Source organism: Crocuta crocuta, unplaced genomic scaffold (genome assembly GCF_008692635.1).
Source record: "Crocuta crocuta isolate KB4526 unplaced genomic scaffold, BGI_CrCroc_1.0 scaffold296, whole genome shotgun sequence".
Taxonomy (NCBI): domain Eukaryota; kingdom Metazoa; phylum Chordata; class Mammalia; order Carnivora; family Hyaenidae; genus Crocuta; species Crocuta crocuta.
The window spans coordinates 70,557-78,186 of NW_027530504.1; positions in this window are offsets into that span (position 1 = coordinate 70,557).

A 7,630-nucleotide genomic window follows, 5' to 3' on the forward strand; every position below is an offset into this window, starting at 1 on the left:
CCCTGCCTAGGGACAGGAGTCCCCTCCCGGCAGCCAATGAGCAGCTGTCATCGCGGTTCCATTTTAGATTTTATCAATGTGTCCCCGTCGCCGGGGCAACGGCTCCTGGGGGCCCTGTCAGTCTCGCTCCGCGGGCCCTTTCGGAGCCAGGCTGCTCCCACCCACACCGTGTGGCTGTGCGGCGAGTTCTCGCTCCCACGGCCGGACCAGGACTCCACCCAACGTAACTGACCTGGGCGTCAGGGCCGGCGTTTGTCCATCATCTCACCCCGTCCGAGCCTCACGCCCGGGGCTGGGGGCCTGAGCCACGCGGGGCCAGGCAGGTGGCCGGCTGCCCGGCCAGGTGCCGGCGCGGCTGCCGAGTGTCCGGGGCCTGCGTGACCGGGCCAGGGACTTTTGGAGTCGCCGTCAGGAACCCCAGCACCCAGGCCCCCCAGGATGACAGTCCAGGGGCCCCTGCTCCCGGGCCCAGCCCGGGCTGCCTCGGTGTGCCCCGGGGCCCCGCAGAGGAGCCCCAAGAAGAACCCGCCGCCAGAGACGGCAGCAGTGTGAGGCTGCCCGGGGGAGCCGCACCGACGCGCTGCTGGGCTTTTGTGCGCGCTGCTCTTTGTATCGGAGGCGTGTGCTTGAGGAGCCGTCCGGGCCGGGCCATGTGAGTGGCGGCCGCGGCGGGACAGGGTGGGCCAGAGCGGCCAGCCCCCCAGCCACCCCCCAAACCTCCCCAAGTCTTGGCAGAGGAGCCACAGTGGTCCGGCTGGAGACCGAAGGGGAAAATGCTCAAGTTCAAGGCCTTCTGCCTGGATTACTGGCAGTTCCTGTGCCTGCAGCCGCTGCATGGAGCCTATAAAAGGTACGTGCACCTCGTGGGGAGGCCCTGCCACAGGGCGAGGGGCTGTGAGGCCAAGCCCCCCCCACCGCGGCCTGCCCACCGCAGGGCCTGCTCAGGTCGGCCCGGGGTCCCTGTCACCGGCCAACGTCAGCGGCTGCGTGAGCTGTGGGTCGCTGTGCAACTTGGCTTAATTGTGCCCTCCTCCCACCGAGCCCTGAACCCGTGGTTTTTCTGGGGAAAGTGCTCCCCTCAGGGTGTCCTGTGTCAGGCGCTGTGTTCCCGTGCTTCTCGCTGTCGGGCTCATCCCTGGAGCGGACTTGATCCTGGACAGGTGTGGCCCCGGGAGGGCGGCGCACACATGCCCTCCAGCCTAATGGGCGGCTCATCTGATTAACAGGCGGACTGCCTGCGTCCCAAGCAGGAATTTAAGAACTGTTTGAGGAGGCTGAGTGGGGGGGTCCCTGGTCTGGAGGCCGGGAGACCAGAGTTCAAGTCCCTTCCCTTGCTGTGTGACTTCGGGCAGGCTGCTCTCCCTCCCTGAGCCCGTCTCCCCACCTTCAGGTGTTTGAACTGGTAACGGCGGCACCGGGGGCCGCTCCCTGGAAGGATGCGGCTGCCAGCACCGCGCGTCCGGACGGTAACACACCTGACAGCGTCGTCCGCACGCGCGTTGCGTCTGCTCGCGCACCTTGGCCGGGAAGCGCCGGCGCCTAGGCCAGCAGGAAGGGCGCCGTGGAGCCGGCCCGCAGTCGCCTTGAAAGATCTGGGAGAGGGAGTCGGAACAGCAGCCACTCTGAGGGAATTCGCTTTTCCGGATTTCACACGCTGTGAAGCCCGCGGGCATTAGCATGCGGCCGCTCTGGGAAAGCGTGGGAGCTTTTCTTTGCTCCTCCAGGGGCTTTCTGCAAAGGGGGCCGGCGCTGAGGGTCTCACGGCAGGAAGTCCCGACTCCGGGGCGGGTGCCAGCCGGAGAGGCCCGTCCTGCATCTGATTAGCACGCGCGCCTGAGCGGAAGGCCAGGCCCGGTGGGACCTGCCCTGCGCAGGTGGACGCGTCCTCACCCCCACCTCTGGGGACTTTGTCCTTAGAGCCTGGGGCTCCTGGCATATCCTGGCTGTTAGTTAGACTGCTGGGGGTGGGGCGCTTTACAGGATCCCCCAATCCTTACCCTGCTGCGGAAGAGGCTAAGCCCCCCGCTTTGAGCAGGTGAGCCGAGTGGGTGGGGCCCCAGGGTTTGGAACTAAGGTCTCTCTTGCCCCAAGACAGCCTGTCTTGAGCGCTCCACGGCTTGAGGCCACGGCTTGAGGCCACGCCGCACACTGGGGTTGTGGGCGGGAGGGACGAGTGAGGCACAGCCCTGCCCCTCGGGGGCTCATCCGGACGAGGACCAGAGTGCGGGGGCTTCACAGAGGAGGAGACAGCTGAGGGGGCCGGGGCCTGTCTGGAGAAGCTGTCCGGGCCGAGGAGGAGAGGCGGGTTCTAGGGAGAGGGAAGAGCATGTGGGAAATCAGCCTGGAAGTTTCCAAAGGACACATGTCTTCAGGGGGTCGCAGAAGACCATGGAGCTGGGAGGGGGTGCCAGGGATGGAGGCGGGGCCGGGGGGTGGGCTCTGTGCTGCACACAGTGGGGACCCCGTGTCCGGCGTAGGGAGGGAGTGACCGGTGGAGTCACCCCTGGGAGTCCCATGGTCCCTGTGAGAGGCGTGGCTCGGCCTCCAGGGGGAGCTGGTGCGAGACCGCCTGGCCCCTGCCCACCTCGGGAGACCCTTACTCAGAGCTGGGGCTCTTTTCCCAGCCCCCCCACTGCAGCCCAGAGACAAATGGGACATGGTCCTCAAGGAGCTGTCAGCCTCCAAGGGGCAGATAGACCCACTACGCGAGCCATGAAGATTAAGGGGGGGAGACAGAGGTGGCACAAAGATACCAGGAGCATGAGGGAGGCTATCTGGGAGAAATCAAGGGAGGCTTCCTGCGGGAGGAGGTTTCTGAGCTGATTGTAGGAGTAGGATTTTTCCAGACAGGGAAGGGCAGAGAGCGCAGCTGAAACATAAGGAGGTGCAGAAATGGCCGAAGGTGAGGCTGAAGGGTCGGGCACATCTGAGGGAATGACCCTAAAAAGGAAGGCAGACTAGGTGACCATAATAGTGAGACTCAGTGAGCACATGCGAGGTGCCATTCTAAGCCGGACTCTGCAGCAGCCCAGTGAAGAGGGGGACGTGATTATCCCATTTTCCTGCCGGGGGAAACTGAGGCACAGGAAGGCAAAGTAGTTTGCCCAGAGTCCCACGGCCTGTCAGCGGGACCTTCAGGGTGTGAGCAGGTGGTCCGGCTGTGGAGCCCCTCTATGCACCCCAGCGAACGAGGCGCTCAGTCTTCTTTCTGTCAGCGACTGCACATAATGGTAACACATCAGTCAGGCAGACACGAACTTGGCTTCGTGGTCCGACCTCAGCCCGGCAGAGTCTGAGAGCCACTTTCCCTCCGTGCCTGCCCCTGTGCAATGCGGGAGGTGTGCCAGCCCGCCTCTCACGGCCCCCGTGGGTGCTTACGGGGTCGGGCGTGGGAAATGGTGGCCGTCCTGGCCCAAACAGATCCGCCCCCAGGAAGGCTTTGCAAATGGAGCTGCTTGGGTTTTTTCCTGATGCCATCTTCCGTTGTTTAAAACAGCGACCCAAAACTTAAGAGTATGAAAAGGATGTTTTGCAGACAATGCATAATTAACCACTTCTAAACACAGGGTGTGCCAGGCTCCCTTGAAGCTGTTAATTATTCTTCATTAGGGATCTTAAATTAATGTAAAATAATCCTGGAGCTCTGCCAGAGGCTGAGGCTGGGGGAGGGGCGGAGCTCCGTGTTTCAACCCGAGAATGAAAGAATGTTCCTAGGGGCTTCCGCAGGCCGCCTGGGTGGATGGGGACCCCCGGACCCTTCAGCTTTGGCCAAGCGGCTGTTGGGGGAGGGCACGAAGCCCTCTCCCCGTCACCAGGGTGACCTCAGGGTCCTCTTGCTAATGAAACAGGCGCAGAGAACGTAGAGAGTAGTGTTCTCACCACACGGCTTCAGAGATAAACTGTCACCATCGTGGCCCNCCCCCCCCAATTTCATCTGTACATTTCCTGTGCACATTCTTATAACTTTGTTAACACAAAAGGCTGTTGTACGTTTTTAACCTTCAGATACACGATACCATCTGCACTTTGCTTTAAATTTTTTTTTAAATTGTGGTAAAGTACACATAACTTAAAACTGACCACCTTAGCCATTTTTAAGTGTCCGGTTCAACAGCACGAAGTCCGTTCACATTGCTGTGCAAACATCACCACCGTCCGTCTCCAGGATTCTTCTCATCCTGCAACCCGTCACGAAACCCTGTCCCCATGAAACACGAGCCCCCCATTCCCTCCCTCAGCCCCTGGCCACCCCCATCCTACTTTCCGCCTCCGAATGTGACGACCCCAGTGCTCTCCTGTACGTGGGATCATACGGTGTTTGCCCTTTTGTGACCTTATTTCACCAAGCACGAGATCCTCGAGGCTCATCCATGTTGCAGCGCGTGTCGGAATTTCTTTCCTTTTTAAGGCCGGATGCCAGTCCGCTGTATGGACTGACCGCCCTTGTTATCCACTCATGCCTCAGGCGACGCTTGGGTTCCTTCCGCCTTTTGGCCACTGTGAATACTGTTACCGTGCACACAGGCGTACGGGTATCTCTTCAAGATGCAACTTTGCTTTTTTCACCCAGCGTTTACTGGTGAGATGCATCCATGCTGCTGTGTATAATCCTCACTCATTGTTTTCACTGATGTATGGTATTCCGTTGTACAGACACGCGCTGGAGCGGCGATCTGTTCCGTGTGCCAAGGTCCTCGGGTGGTTTCCCGTGTGTTTCGATGTTTCCGACGGGCTGCCGTGAACACTCTCGCATGGATCTCCTTGCTCGCGTTTGCAGCCTTTCTGCGGGGTTTGTACCAGGCCAGCATGTATCTTAAGCCTCGCTGAGCTTTGTGAAATTGCCTTCCCAAGTGGTTTTACAGTGTGTGTCCTCACCAGCAGTTGGTGGGGGGGGGGGGGGCCATGTCGTCACACGCTTGCCTTCGCTCGGTATTAAAAGCCAAATGCTATTTTAAGTATCAAAAGGAGCGAAAGGGACAGAGAGGAAAAGGGGAGAGCCCTGTGGACGGCCAGCCTCAGGCCTACCTCAAGAGGAGGGTGAGACACGCCCCTGCTGCCTTGGGCGTGTGGTCCCCGGGTCCCCTGTAGTAAGGGGTTCTCAGGAGTGATTGTCACTCTGCGTGCCCCCTTGCCCCGGGCTGACTCTGTAACTCACCTCTGAGCATAGTGTGAAACACAGCACTAGGACGGAGCGCCTGGCGGCTCAGTCAGTTACACGTCCAACTTCAGCTCGGATCCTGATCTCACGGTTTGTGAGTTCGAGCCCCGCGTCGGGCTCTCTGCTGTCAGCACAGAGCCTGCTTGGGACCTTCTGTCTCTGCCCCTCCCCTTCTCGTTCTTTCTCCCTCCCTCCCTTTCTCTCTCTCTCTTAAAAATAATAGACGTTAATGGGGCGCCTGGGTGGCTTAGTCGGTTAAGCGTCCGACTTTCGCTCAGGTCATGATCTCGCGGTTCGTGGGTTCGAGCCCCGCGTTGGGCTCTGTGCTGACTGCCAGCTCAGAGCCTGGAGCCTGTTTCAGTCTGTGACTCCCTCTCTCTCTGACCCTCCCCCGCTCACGCTGTCTCTCTCCTAGAAATAAATAAAAAAAAAAATATATTAAAAAAAAAAATAATAGACGTTAAAACTTTTTCAATAAAACAAGTGTAGCAGTAGTTCAGTGATACCATTTATCAGCTCCTCTCCTGACGGTCAGGCTTCACTGACCACTTCTGTTGGAAATAACCAAGCCCCAGATGTACCCAAACCACAGTGTGAAGAAACTCACTTTGCAGAGAGCTCCCTAAGCCTCGGCCGCACTAAGCAAGTAAACTTAGTGGGCCGACAGCTTCAAGCTCACGGCCCCGGGGGGCTGGGCAGAGGGCAGAGGGGTGCCCCCACCACACACCGAAGCCCTAGGCCTCAGCTCGTGGCTGGTGAAGTTCATCTGTGGAGGAGAAACTTGGCAGTGAGGCCCTGGATGCTCTGTGACTGGAGGGACAGGACCGGCTCTGATGGCAGGCTGACCGGGATTCCGATCTGGCCCGTCCCTTGGATAATGATTATTCCTGTGATTCCTCACTTTCGCTGAGCATGTATACGTGCTAAATGCTCTACATGCCCTGTCTCCACTGACCCAACAGGCTTATGAAACAGATACTGCTACTTTCCCCACATTTCTGACAACGAGAGGGCAAGTGGCAGAATGTGGCCAGTCCCACCCAAATGATGGCCCCACNAACCGACTAAGCCACCCAGGCGCCCCCTGTCTGCACTGTTTAAAGCTTCCTGGCTCTGTGTAGCTTCTCTCTTCGGTGGCTGTGTAACAAATTGCCCCAGGACGTAATACCTTGAACAGCGCGTCTGTCCTTCCCGTGGGTCTGTCCTTTGGGTGCGCCCCCTTCTACTCCCATCAGATGGGCTTTCTTGAAGACCAGAGGCTGGATCTCTCGGGAGGCTCACCCACCCACCCACTCACCCGGTCGCTTCCCGGCAGTTGCTGCTGGCACTTGGCTGACACACCCTTACGGGACCCCGGCACGTGGCCTGGGCTTCCTCACGACACGGTGGCTACGTCCCCGGAGTCAGCGTTCCTGGAGCGAGAGCCCGGTGGACGTCACCTTTCAGGGCCTCAGAAGGCATGAGGCATCACTTCCGCTGCCGCCCATTCCCTGGGGTATCACAGAGGCCTCCCCACAGCCAAGGGGAGACGGCTTACGCCCCACCTCCTGGCCGGGAGTTGCCAGGTCAGGCCCAGGCTGCGGGGCCATCCCGGGAGGTAGCGTCCGCCACGGTGACCATCCAAGACCCTTCCGCACTCCGCCCGCCTGTGCTGAGCCGAGACGGGCTTAGGAAGACCCCTCACTGCTGTGAAGCCACCCGGGACACCGCAGGTCTTCTTTTTATTAACGAAATAAGTTTGGAGTCTGTGTGGTTATTATTCGAGAGAGGGAGTGATCGCTTCAGCTGGGAAAGCTGGGAAATTTCCTGTGGGGCTGAGACAGGTCTTGAGGGACGAGGAGGGTTCCCCATTGACCGTGGCGGCCAGCGCCCGCGGCGGGTACGGTGTGGGAACAGCACGCGCCTGCGGGCGGAAGAGAGCTTCGGTGCTGCTGGGAGTTCAGAGGCTCAGAGGAAGCTGGGGCAGTGGGCCGGGCCCGGAGCGGGACCCCTTCCCGGCTGCGAAGGAGGCTGCCCGCACCCCCGGCGCCCGCAGCCACGTGCCTCCGCTCAGGATGTACGGTCTGCGGCACAGGCCTGATCGGTCCAGCTCGGGCCTTCCCTGCCCCTCGGCTGTGCTGAGAGACCCACGNGGCTCCCACCCGCCCGCAGCGCCCCGGGGTGGGAGGGGCCGGTCCCCGGGCTGCACGGGAGGCTGTTGGGGGGGACCCGTGTGGCGCGGGAGGCCCCGTGTTCCCCGCGCACATGGCCTCCGAGCTCAGGCACTTCCGCCGGACCAGAGCGAGGCGGGGGCGAGGCAGACCCCAGAGGCTCCGTTCGACCAAACTGTCAGGGCCTGGAGAAGCTTGGCCTCTGCGGTTTGTCAGCGAAAGGTTAAGGGTCAGGGAGGGGGCCGGAGCTGGACCGGCTCACGTTCAGAGCCAGTGGGGTGAGGTGCCTCCATCGTCCGCGAGTCCTCAGGCGCGGCCAGCG